The sequence below is a fragment of the Garra rufa genome, unplaced genomic scaffold (genome assembly GCF_049309525.1).
Source record: "Garra rufa unplaced genomic scaffold, GarRuf1.0 hap1_unplaced_002, whole genome shotgun sequence".
Lineage (NCBI taxonomy): Eukaryota > Metazoa > Chordata > Actinopteri > Cypriniformes > Cyprinidae > Garra > Garra rufa.
In genome coordinates, this window is record NW_027394277.1 from 5,821,797 (window position 1) to 5,834,296 (window position 12,500).

General features: G+C 36.7%; 12 non-coding genes across 12 annotated transcripts; all 12 read left to right on the forward strand.

The window, feature by feature from the left end:
- The first annotated feature begins 5,993 nt into the window (after positions 1-5,993).
- LOC141306570 (5S ribosomal RNA) lies at positions 5,994-6,112 on the forward strand. The gene has a single exon (XR_012345528.1). It is a non-coding gene; the product is annotated as a 5S ribosomal RNA (ribosomal RNA).
- An 84-nt stretch (positions 6,113-6,196) lies between these two features.
- LOC141306582 (5S ribosomal RNA) lies at positions 6,197-6,315 on the forward strand. The gene has a single exon (XR_012345541.1). It is a non-coding gene; the product is annotated as a 5S ribosomal RNA (ribosomal RNA).
- Positions 6,316-7,116: 801 nt separating this feature from the next.
- Positions 7,117-7,235, forward strand: LOC141305595 (5S ribosomal RNA). The gene has a single exon (XR_012344559.1). It is a non-coding gene; the product is annotated as a 5S ribosomal RNA (ribosomal RNA).
- An 84-nt stretch (positions 7,236-7,319) lies between these two features.
- On the forward strand, positions 7,320-7,438 carry LOC141308207 (5S ribosomal RNA). Its single transcript, XR_012347129.1, has one exon. It is a non-coding gene; the product is annotated as a 5S ribosomal RNA (ribosomal RNA).
- An 801-nt stretch (positions 7,439-8,239) lies between these two features.
- LOC141306594 (5S ribosomal RNA) lies at positions 8,240-8,358 on the forward strand. Its single transcript, XR_012345553.1, has one exon. It is a non-coding gene; the product is annotated as a 5S ribosomal RNA (ribosomal RNA).
- Positions 8,359-8,442: 84 nt separating this feature from the next.
- On the forward strand, positions 8,443-8,561 carry LOC141307438 (5S ribosomal RNA). Its single transcript, XR_012346392.1, has one exon. It is a non-coding gene; the product is annotated as a 5S ribosomal RNA (ribosomal RNA).
- An 801-nt stretch (positions 8,562-9,362) lies between these two features.
- LOC141306606 (5S ribosomal RNA) lies at positions 9,363-9,481 on the forward strand. Its single transcript, XR_012345565.1, has one exon. It is a non-coding gene; the product is annotated as a 5S ribosomal RNA (ribosomal RNA).
- Positions 9,482-9,565: 84 nt separating this feature from the next.
- On the forward strand, positions 9,566-9,684 carry LOC141306619 (5S ribosomal RNA). Its single transcript, XR_012345578.1, has one exon. It is a non-coding gene; the product is annotated as a 5S ribosomal RNA (ribosomal RNA).
- Positions 9,685-10,485: 801 nt separating this feature from the next.
- LOC141305596 (5S ribosomal RNA) lies at positions 10,486-10,604 on the forward strand. Its single transcript, XR_012344560.1, has one exon. It is a non-coding gene; the product is annotated as a 5S ribosomal RNA (ribosomal RNA).
- Positions 10,605-10,688: 84 nt separating this feature from the next.
- LOC141308209 (5S ribosomal RNA) lies at positions 10,689-10,807 on the forward strand. The gene has a single exon (XR_012347131.1). It is a non-coding gene; the product is annotated as a 5S ribosomal RNA (ribosomal RNA).
- Positions 10,808-11,608: 801 nt separating this feature from the next.
- Positions 11,609-11,727, forward strand: LOC141306633 (5S ribosomal RNA). Its single transcript, XR_012345590.1, has one exon. It is a non-coding gene; the product is annotated as a 5S ribosomal RNA (ribosomal RNA).
- Positions 11,728-11,811: 84 nt separating this feature from the next.
- Positions 11,812-11,930, forward strand: LOC141307440 (5S ribosomal RNA). Its single transcript, XR_012346393.1, has one exon. It is a non-coding gene; the product is annotated as a 5S ribosomal RNA (ribosomal RNA).
- The last annotated feature ends 570 nt before the right edge of the window (positions 11,931-12,500 follow it).

Genomic DNA, 12,500 nt, shown 5'->3' on the forward strand with positions numbered 1-12,500 from the left:
AATGATAATTAAAGCAGTTGAAGAGAAAGTTGGAATGGGAAAATTGATCGGACTGAGAAGAAAAAATAATTATGATTTTGAAATGACTATGGAAAGTGAGATGGACTGTGATTTGCTGTTGAATGGAATAATGATAAACGGACAAGAATGTGAGATAAGGAAATTGTGTGCAACAGAAAGAATGGTGTCTTTCTTGAGTCTGCCCAGCTATATAGAAGATGAGGAAATCAGTCAAAAACTAATCAATTGGGGTGTAACTCCCATTCTACCACTAAGAAGAAGATATCATCCCGGGACAACGGTGGCAGACGGAACACGATTTTTGAGGGTAAAGTTTCCACAAGAGGTGACGTCTTTACCATACAACACAAGCTTCAGGACTGAAGAAGGAGTGCAGTACTTCAGAGTGATTCACGATAATCAAGTGAAGACATGCAGGATCTGTGTAAGTCCGGAGCATGAAAAAAAGGACTGCCCACAATTCACATGCAGAAATTGTCTTGAGCAGGGGCATTATGCGCGAGACTGTAAAGTCCCGCGGTGCCAAGGCTGCCAAAAGACAATGTTAAGATGCAGATGCGAGATAGAAGACGAGGAAAATGAAGATCCAGGAATGGAAATACAAGAGGTAATGGGAGTTACAACAATTGAGAGGTTAAATGACTCACAAAGGCAGACGCAAGGAGAGGACGAGAAACAAGATGACGAGGAAGAGGAGAACAACAACATAGATGAGAATAAAGAAAAGAAGGAAGATGAAGAACAAGGAATGGAGATGGGAGGAGGAGCGAACAAAGAGGATATAAATTTGATTAAAGAAGGATTTTCTAAGGAACAGGACGATGTGGACACTAATGAACTGGACTACGAAAAAGGACAAGAAAAAGAAAAAGCTGAGGATAAGGGAATAAAGACACTGACTGAGGTAAGAGGAGCAGACAATGGGGGGGAAATTCGTGGAATGGAAAACAAAGGAAAAGAAAGACTGAATAGATGTGTAAAAACAAGAAAAGATGGCTTAGACATTCAACAGGTTCTTAAAAGGCAGAAGATAAGAAGAGAAGAGCAAAAGGAAAGACTGGAGAGGAGGAAAGCTGAAATGGGTGAAGTAAAAAATACTTTTTTGAAAGACAATGAAACGGATTGAATGGTGGGTTTTGGTTTTTCCAATCTTTTCTTTAATGAGCTCTATATCAATTGTATCGCTGAATGCTAGAGGATTATCCAAATGTCAAAAGTTTGAAAGATTAATGTGTCTGACCAAAAAATGTGATGTGCTATGTTTACAAGAAACGAAATGGGAAGATAAAATAAGTGATGAAATTAGAAAATTATGGAACGGAGAAATATATAGTAACTGTGATATGGAAAGGAAGAGAGGGGTAGCTATTTTAATAAGAAAAGGAGTATTTGAAGAAGTAAATATAGATTATAAAGACACAAAGGGAAGAATAATAATTGTTAAATTTGTGTGTAATGGAAAAGAAATGAAAGTGTGTAATATACATGCACCAAATGATGAAAGAGATAAATTTAATTTTTACAGGGATATGAATGAGTTAATAGAAAAACATGACAACATTATGGTGTTAGGTGATTTTAACACTGTAATACAGAGAATTGATGTAGATGATTCAATGGGATTTAGAAGAGATAGAGGGAGGAATGAACTACATAACATAATGGAGAAATATAATATGGTGGATGTGTGGAGAGAGAGGAATGGTATGAAAAGAGAATATTCAAGAAGACAAATTGTTGACAGAGTTCTAAAGCAAAGTAGAATAGACTTATTTTTATGTAAGAAAAAGGAAGCATATTATGTCACTAAGGCGTCTTACAAAAATTATAGTGAGAGTGATCATGATTTTTTATGGATATTGATGAATTTTAATGAGGCTGATAAAGGACCAGGGGTGTGGATATTAAATGTAGAACTTCTAAAAAATGAAATATACAGAATGGAAATAGAAAGTATAATAATTAATAGTGTAAATGAGGAAATGTATGAAATGGAAAAAGGGTTTTGGTGGGACATTCTAAAAAAAAGAATAAAAAAATTCTCAATGGAATATTCAAAAAAATGGCAAAAAGTCAAAAAGATGAAAGAAAATAAGATCAAAAAAGAGTGGGATGAAGAAATGAGGAAAGTAAATGAGCATGATGAAAATATTGATAAGATAATAGAATTACAGGAAGAATTAAAGAAAATAGAAGAAGAGAAGTGTAAAGGAGCAATAATAAGAAGTAGGGCGAAAGACATTGTAGAAGGAGAAAGAAGTACGAAATATTTTTATGAATTAGAAAAAACAAGACAGAGAGCAGATATAATAAAAAGTATTAAAACAGAAGATGCAAGGATTGTAGAAGATAAAACAGGAATTTTGGAAGAAGTCAGAGAATTCTATAAGCATTTATTTACCAAAAATGAGATAGTTTTAGAAGATGAGGAATTTGTATTAAGTAAAATACAGGTTAAAGTTAATGAGGGAGACAAAGAAATGTGTGAGAGTGAGATTACGGAATTAGAAATAGGAACTGCAATTGATCAACTGAAAAATGGTAAAAGTCCAGGAATAGATGGATTAACAGCTGAATTTTATAAGGTTTTTAAAGATGTGTTATGTCCAATTTTAAATGAAATATTTATAGATAATTTTAAAAAAGGGAATTTAACGAATAGTATGAAGAAAGGTATGGTGAAAATAATTTACAAGAAAAAAGGTGATAAGAGAGACCTGAAAAACTACAGACCACTAAGCATGTTGAATACAGATTATAAAATATTAGCCAAAATTTTAGCCAATCGATTGAAAATAGTAGTACCAAATATAATTACTACAAATCAAGCATATGCTGTTCTAAAAAGAGATATTACTGATGTCATTAACAATATAAGAGATATGATATGGTACATGAAGGAGGAGAAAGAAACAGGATATATAATAAGTGTGGATTTAGAAAAGGCTTTTGATAGAGTTGAACACAAATACTTGATACATGTGATGGAGAGATTTGGTTTTGGGGAGAATTTTTTAAAATGGATAAAATGTTTATATACAGATATAAGTAGTTGTGTAAAAGTGAATGGTTTTTTAACTAAAGATTTTAAAATAACGAGATCAATCAGACAAGGTTGTCCTATGTCAGCATTATTATACACTTTAGTATCTGAAGCTTTAGGACTGGCAGTAGACCAGGAAAAGAACATAAAAGGAATACGCATAAAAGGAGAAGAATCAGAACAAAAAATATTTCAATATGCAGATGACACGACATTGTTTGTAAAAGATATTAAAAGTATGGATAAAGCAATGGAAGTTTTAGAAAGATATTGTAAAGGAACAGGGGCAAAAGTTAATAAAGAAAAAACTACATACATGAAAATTGGATTACCGAATGATCTGCTGAATAAAATGCAATTTAAGGAAGAAAAGAAGAGTATGAAAATTTTAGGTATAAGGGTTGGAGAAAATGAAAATGAAATAAGAGAAGTGGTATGGGAGGAGGTTTTAAAAGGAATGGAGAAGAGATTAAATTTCTGGAAATTAAGAGGATTATTTTTAAAAGGGAAGGTTTTAGTTATTAATTCTTTGTTTTTATCAAAAATGTGGTATGTATTGGGTTCTGTGAGTTTGCCTATATGGGTGTATAAAAAAATCAAATCTATTGTTTTAAACTTTTTATGGGAGGGGAAACCATCGAAAATTGCTTATGACACTCTAATTGGAAAGGTGGAGGAAGGAGGGTTGGGACTAATAGATCCATTAATAAGAATGAAAAGTATAAGAATAAAAACTGTTAATAAATACTGGAAACATGGGAAATATGCGTGGAAGGGTGTAATGAACTATTTTTTAAATAAATGTGGAAAAATGGGAGATGATGTTTTATGGATGAAGCTAAAAGAAAACATGATGAACGGAATACCAGAGTTTTATAAAGAGGTTGTAAAAGCATGGGGTGATTTTAGAAAGCATGTTGTTTGTACGTCTTTTACCAGGGAAGAGATTTTAAGACAACCATTGTTTTTAAATAATCAAATTAAAAAGGGAAATGATACCATTTTTTATAAAAAATGGTTTTATGCGGGGATAAAGCAAATAAAAGATATTTTGTATGAAGTGATACCTGGTTTTGTACCGGTGCAAGTAATAAGAGACGCAATTGTAGAAAATTATGACAATGAAACTAAAACAGTCTTAGAAAAACAATACAAACAAATGAAAGAAGTAATACCGGAAGAATGGATAAATATTATAGAAGGTACAGAAGAAACAAAAGGTAATGATGGAATGATGATTGATTTTAAAAGTAATGACAAACAGCATGCTTTTAAAGATGGTATTTTAAAGATGTTTTATTCTTGTTTATGTGAAGATGTTTTTATCACACCAAAAGCAGAAGGATATTGGCAAAGATTGTACCCAAGTATGGAAACTAAGAAAATATGGAAAAATCTAAGAGCTTGGTGGAAAAGTCCAATTTTAGAAAACTTTGATTATATTTTAAGACATAATTGTTTATTAAGTGAAATGAGACTGTGTAAATTTGGAATGGCAAGTGATGCAATATGCAAGGTATGTAATAGGGAAGATGAAGGATTGATACATATTTTTTTTAAATGCACAGGGTTAAAATGTTTTATAAAAAAATTAAAAGAAATGACAAGTAAATTGGGAGTAGAACAAAGATGTATTGATGAAGAATGGGAAACAATGTTTTTATTTGGTTCTAAAGGTAATTTTAAGAATGTGTGTTTTTTAAATTTGATATTAACCATTGCTAGATTTGTAATTTGGAGCAGAAGGAATTTTGTCAAACAAAAGAAAACAAAAATACCTGTGTGCAAACTTTTTAAGGTGAAGATGTGTTTTATTTTAAATGTTTTGTTTGATTACTGTAATATGAATGAAGAGAAAGATGTTTTTGTCAAAATTTTTGTAAATGATAACCCATTTATTGAAATGACATGGTTTCGATTTAATGTATTGTTGCCAGAATGTGATTCAGACTGTTTTTAAAATGTATTAACATGTTTTAAATAAATAAATAAATTAAAGAAAAAAAAAAAAAAAAAAAAAAAAAAAAAAAAGAGCGCCCGATCTCGTCTGATCTCGGAAGCTAAGCAGCGTCGGGCCTGGTTAGTACTTGGATGGGAGACCGCCTGGGAATACCAGGTGCTGTAAGCTTTTGCCTTTTCTTCACTATTTATATAATATGCTGGCTTTTAGAAAGACGTGTTTTACCGCTCTATTTATTACAATCATTTAAATGTATTATAGAGTTTTAAGTGTTTTACATGTTTTTTAGGCCATTTTATTACTCTTAACATTTTAAGTGTATGTGTCTTTAATAAATGGATGGTTGGCCTGTCATGTGACTAGACACATGACAGGAAGCAGGAAGTACAACTGTATAAGAGAGCAGCATGACAAACAAAGGACAGTCACCAAACTGTTGGATTGAGGAGTTGCTAATTTTAGAGCTCACCTTTCCATTCACCACCTGCAAACTTTGGATTACACTTTCTGTGGATTGTATATACACTGGTGGACACTCACATTGGACTTATCAACACACTGGGGTTCTTGGACTGTTTTTAGGGTATGGACAAATTAACTGTATTCTTTTAACAGAGTTTACCTGTTTTTAGGGTATGGACAAATGAACTGTATTCTTTTAACAGAGTTTACCTAGTTTTATCGTGTTGTTTTAAAGTCTTTTATGTGAACCTTGTAAATACATCAAATCTATTTAAACCAATTTTCTTTTATGTCTCATTCTTTTAACCACTAGTCATCTCTCACAGTTAAATCTGACCCCATTTTAGTCTTGTAACTCGGCTGATAAGGCCGATTGTTACACTTTTATGGGAGACCGCCTGGGAATACCAGGTGCTGTAAGCTTTTGCCTTTTCTTCACTATTTATATAATATGCTGGCTTTTACGGAGGCTGATCTTTAAATAGCCTACTTTTTGGAGCAGCCCTCGCTTATGGCCATACCGCGCTGAGAGCGCCCGATCTCGTCTGATCTCGGAAGCTAAGCAGCGTCGGGCCTGGTTAGTACTTGGATGGGAGACCGCCTGGGAATACCAGGTGCTGTAAGCTTTTGCCTTTTCTTCACTATTTATATAATATGCTGGCTTTTACGGAGGCTGATCTTTAAATAGCCCACTTTTTGGAGCAGCCCTCGCTTATGGCCATACCGCGCTGAGAGCGCCCGATCTCGTCTGATCTCGGAAGCTAAGCAGCGTCGGGCCTGGTTAGTACTTGGATGGGAGACCGCCTGGGAATACCAGGTGCTGTAAGCTTTTGCCTTTTCTTCACTATTTATATAATATGCTGGCTTTTAGAAAGACGTGTTTTACCGCTCTATTTATTACAATCATTTACATGTATTATAGAGTTTTAAGTGTTTTACATGTTTTTTAGGCCATTTTATTACTCTTAACATTTTAAGTGTATGTGTCTTTAATAAATGGATGGTTGGCCTGTCATGTGACTAGACACATGACAGGAAGCAGGAAGTACAACTGTATAAGAGAGCAGCATGACAAACAAAGGACAGTCACCAAACTGTTGGATTGAGGAGTTGCTAATTTTAGAGCTCACCTTTCCATTCACCACCTGCAAACTTTGGATTACACTTTCTGTGGATTGTATATACACTGGTGGACACTCACATTGGACTTATCAACACACTGGGGTTCTTGGACTGTTTTTAGGGTATGGACAAATTAACTGTATTCTTTTAACAGAGTTTACCTGTTTTTAGGGTATGGACAAATGAACTGTATTCTTTTAACAGAGTTTACCTAGTTTTATCGTGTTGTTTTAAAGTCTTTTATGTGAACCTTGTAAATACACCAAATCTATTTAAACCAATTTTCTTTTATGTCTCATTCTTTTAACCACTAGTCATCTCTCACAGTTAAATCTGACCCCATTTTAGTCTTGTAACTCGGCTGATAAGGCCGATTGTTACACTTTTATGGGAGACCGCCTGGGAATACCAGGTGCTGTAAGCTTTTGCCTTTTCTTCACTATTTATATAATATGCTGGCTTTTACGGAGGCTGATCTTTAAATAGCCCACTTTTTGGAGCAGCCCTCGCTTATGGCCATACCGCGCTGAGAGCGCTCGATCTCGTCTGATCTCGGAAGCTAAGCAGCGTCGGGCCTGGTTAGTACTTGGATGGGAGACCGCCTGGGAATACCAGGTGCTGTAAGCTTTTGCCTTTTCTTCACTATTTATATAATATGCTGGCTTTTACTGAGGCTGATCTTTAAATAGCCCACTTTTTGGAGCAGCCCTTGCTTATGGCCATACCGCGCTGAGAGCGCCCGATCTCGTCTGATCTCGGAAGCTAAGCAGCGTCGGGCCTGGTTAGTACTTGGATGGGAGACCGCCTGGGAAAACCAGGTGCTGTAAGCTTTTGCCTTTTCTTCACTATTTATATAATATGCTGGCTTTTAGAAAGGCGTGTTTTACCGCTCTATTTATTACAATCATTTACATGTATTATAGAGTTTTAAGTGTTTTACATGTTTTTTAGGCCATTTTATTACTCTTAACATTTTAAGTGTATGTGTCTTTAATAAATGGATGGTTGGCCTGTCATGTGACTAGACACATGACAGGAAGCAGGAAGTACAACTGTATAAGAGAGCAGCATGACAAACAAAGGACAGTCACCAAACTGTTGGATTGAGGAGTTGCTAATTTTAGAGCTCACCTTTCCATTCACCACCTGCAAACTTTGGATTACACTTTCTGTGGATTGTATATACACTGGTGGACACTCACATTGGACTTATCAACACACTGGGGTTCTTGGACTGTTTTTAGGGTATGGACAAATGAACTGTATTCTTTTAACAGAGTTTACCTGTTTTTAGGGTATGGACAAATGAACTGTATTCTTTTAACAGAGTTTACCTAGTTTTATCGTGTTGTTTTAAAGTCTTTTATGTGAACCTTGTAAATACACCAAATCTATTTAAACCAATTTTCTTTTATGTCTCATTCTTTTAACCACTAGTCATCTCTCACAGTTAAATCTGACCCCATTTTAGTCTTGTAACTCGGCTGATAAGGCCGATTGTTACACTTTTATGGGAGACCGCCTGGGAATACCAGGTGCTGTAAGCTTTTGCCTTTTCTTCACTATTTATATAATATGCTGGCTTTTACGGAGGCTGATCTTTAAATAGCCCACTTTTTGGAGCAGCCCTCGCTTATGGCCATACCGCGCTGAGAGCGCCCGATCTCGTCTGATCTCGGAAGCTAAGCAGCGTCGGGCCTGGTTAGTACTTGGATGGGAGACCGCCTGGGAATACCAGGTGCTGTAAGCTTTTGCCTTTTCTTCACTATTTATATAATATGCTGGCTTTTACGGAGGCTGATCTTTAAATAGCCCACTTTTTGGAGCAGCCCTCACTTATGGCCATACCGCGCTGAGAGCGCACGATCTCGTCTGATCTCGGAAGCTAAGCAGCGTCGGGCCTGGTTAGTACTTGGATGGGAGACCGCCTGGGAATACCAGGTGCTGTAAGCTTTTGCCTTTTCTTCACTATTTATATAATATGCTGGCTTTTAGAAAGACGTGTTTTACCGCTCTATTTATTACAATCATTTAAATGTATTATAGAGTTTTAAGTGTTTTACATGTTTTTTAGGCCATTTTATTACTCTTAACATTTTAAGTGTATGTGTCTTTAATAAATGGATGGTTGGCCTGTCATGTGACTAGACACATGACAGGAAGCAGGAAGTACAACTGTATAAGAGAGCAGCATGACAAACAAAGGACAGTCACCAAACTGTTGGATTGAGGAGTTGCTAATTTTAGAGCTCACCTTTCCATTCACCACCTGCAAACTTTGGATTACACTTTCTGTGGATTGTATATACACTGGTGGACACTCACATTGGACTTATCAACACACTGGGGTTCTTGGACTGTTTTTAGGGTATGGACAAATTAACTGTATTCTTTTAACAGAGTTTACCTGTTTTTAGGGTATGGACAAATGAACTGTATTCTTTTAACAGAGTTTACCTAGTTTTATCGTGTTGTTTTAAAGTCTTTTATGTGAACCTTGTAAATACATCAAATCTATTTAAACCAATTTTCTTTTATGTCTCATTCTTTTAACCACTAGTCATCTCTCACAGTTAAATCTGACCCCATTTTAGTCTTGTAACTCGGCTGATAAGGCCGATTGTTACACTTTTATGGGAGACCGCCTGGGAATACCAGGTGCTGTAAGCTTTTGCCTTTTCTTCACTATTTATATAATATGCTGGCTTTTACGGAGGCTGATCTTTAAATAGCCTACTTTTTGGAGCAGCCCTCGCTTATGGCCATACCGCGCTGAGAGCGCCCGATCTCGTCTGATCTCGGAAGCTAAGCAGCGTCGGGCCTGGTTAGTACTTGGATGGGAGACCGCCTGGGAATACCAGGTGCTGTAAGCTTTTGCCTTTTCTTCACTATTTATATAATATGCTGGCTTTTACGGAGGCTGATCTTTAAATAGCCCACTTTTTGGAGCAGCCCTCGCTTATGGCCATACCGCGCTGAGAGCGCCCGATCTCGTCTGATCTCGGAAGCTAAGCAGCGTCGGGCCTGGTTAGTACTTGGATGGGAGACCGCCTGGGAATACCAGGTGCTGTAAGCTTTTGCCTTTTCTTCACTATTTATATAATATGCTGGCTTTTAGAAAGACGTGTTTTACCGCTCTATTTATTACAATCATTTACATGTATTATAGAGTTTTAAGTGTTTTACATGTTTTTTAGGCCATTTTATTACTCTTAACATTTTAAGTGTATGTGTCTTTAATAAATGGATGGTTGGCCTGTCATGTGACTAGACACATGACAGGAAGCAGGAAGTACAACTGTATAAGAGAGCAGCATGACAAACAAAGGACAGTCACCAAACTGTTGGATTGAGGAGTTGCTAATTTTAGAGCTCACCTTTCCATTCACCACCTGCAAACTTTGGATTACACTTTCTGTGGATTGTATATACACTGGTGGACACTCACATTGGACTTATCAACACACTGGGGTTCTTGGACTGTTTTTAGGGTATGGACAAATTAACTGTATTCTTTTAACAGAGTTTACCTGTTTTTAGGGTATGGACAAATGAACTGTATTCTTTTAACAGAGTTTACCTAGTTTTATCGTGTTGTTTTAAAGTCTTTTATGTGAACCTTGTAAATACACCAAATCTATTTAAACCAATTTTCTTTTATGTCTCATTCTTTTAACCACTAGTCATCTCTCACAGTTAAATCTGACCCCATTTTAGTCTTGTAACTCGGCTGATAAGGCCGATTGTTACACTTTTATGGGAGACCGCCTGGGAATACCAGGTGCTGTAAGCTTTTGCCTTTTCTTCACTATTTATATAATATGCTGGCTTTTACGGAGGCTGATCTTTAAATAGCCCACTTTTTGGAGCAGCCCTCGCTTATGGCCATACCGCGCTGAGAGCGCTCGATCTCGTCTGATCTCGGAAGCTAAGCAGCGTCGGGCCTGGTTAGTACTTGGATGGGAGACCGCCTGGGAATACCAGGTGCTGTAAGCTTTTGCCTTTTCTTCACTATTTATATAATATGCTGGCTTTTACTGAGGCTGATCTTTAAATAGCCCACTTTTTGGAGCAGCCCTTGCTTATGGCCATACCGCGCTGAGAGCGCCCGATCTCGTCTGATCTCGGAAGCTAAGCAGCGTCGGGCCTGGTTAGTACTTGGATGGGAGACCGCCTGGGAAAACCAGGTGCTGTAAGCTTTTGCCTTTTCTTCACTATTTATATAATATGCTGGCTTTTAGAAAGGCGTGTTTTACCGCTCTATTTATTACAATCATTTACATGTATTATAGAGTTTTAAGTGTTTTACATGTTTTTTAGGCCATTTTATTACTCTTAACATTTTAAGTGTATGTGTCTTTAATAAATGGATGGTTGGCCTGTCATGTGACTAGACACATGACAGGAAGCAGGAAGTACAACTGTATAAGAGAGCAGCATGACAAACAAAGGACAGTCACCAAACTGTTGGATTGAGGAGTTGCTAATTTTAGAGCTCACCTTTCCATTCACCACCTGCAAACTTTGGATTACACTTTCTGTGGATTGTATATACACTGGTGGACACTCACATTGGACTTATCAACACACTGGGGTTCTTGGACTGTTTTTAGGGTATGGACAAATGAACTGTATTCTTTTAACAGAGTTTACCTGTTTTTAGGGTATGGACAAATGAACTGTATTCTTTTAACAGAGTTTACCTAGTTTTATCGTGTTGTTTTAAAGTCTTTTATGTGAACCTTGTAAATACACCAAATCTATTTAAACCAATTTTCTTTTATGTCTCATTCTTTTAACCACTAGTCATCTCTCACAGTTAAATCTGACCCCATTTTAGTCTTGTAACTCGGCTGATAAGGCCGATTGTTACACTTTTATGGGAGACCGCCTGGGAATACCAGGTGCTGTAAGCTTTTGCCTTTTCTTCACTATTTATATAATATGCTGGCTTTTACGGAGGCTGATCTTTAAATAGCCCACTTTTTGGAGCAGCCCTCGCTTATGGCCATACCGCGCTGAGAGCGCCCGATCTCGTCTGATCTCGGAAGCTAAGCAGCGTCGGGCCTGGTTAGTACTTGGATGGGAGACCGCCTGGGAATACCAGGTGCTGTAAGCTTTTGCCTTTTCTTCACTATTTATATAATATGCTGGCTTTTACGGAGGCTGATCTTTAAATAGCCCACTTTTTGGAGCAGCCCTCACTTATGGCCATACCGCGCTGAGAGCGCACGATCTCGTCTGATCTCGGAAGCTAAGCAGCGTCGGGCCTGGTTAGTACTTGGATGGGAGACCGCCTGGGAATACCAGGTGCTGTAAGCTTTTGCCTTTTCTTCACTATTTATATAATATGCTGGCTTTTAGAAAGACGTGTTTTACCGCTCTATTTATTACAATCATTTAAATGTATTATAGAGTTTTAAGTGTTTTACATGTTTTTTAGGCCATTTTATTACTCTTAACATTTTAAGTGTATGTGTCTTTAATAAATGGATGGTTGGCCTGTCATGTGACTAGACACATGACAGGAAGCAGGAAGTACAACTGTATAAGAGAGCAGCATGACAAACAAAGGACAGTCACCAAACTGTTGGATTGAGGAGTTGCTAATTTTAGAGCTCACCTTTCCATTCACCACCTGCAAACTTTGGATTACACTTTCTGTGGATTGTATATACACTGGTGGACACTCACATTGGACTTATCAACACACTGGGGTTCTTGGACTGTTTTTAGGGTATGGACAAATGAACTGTATTCTTTTAACAGAGTTTACCTGTTTTTAGGGTATGGACAAATGAACTGTATTCTTTTAACAGAGTTTACCTAGTTTTATCGTGTTGTTTTAAAGTCTTTTATGTGAACCTTGTAAATACACCAAATCTATTTAAA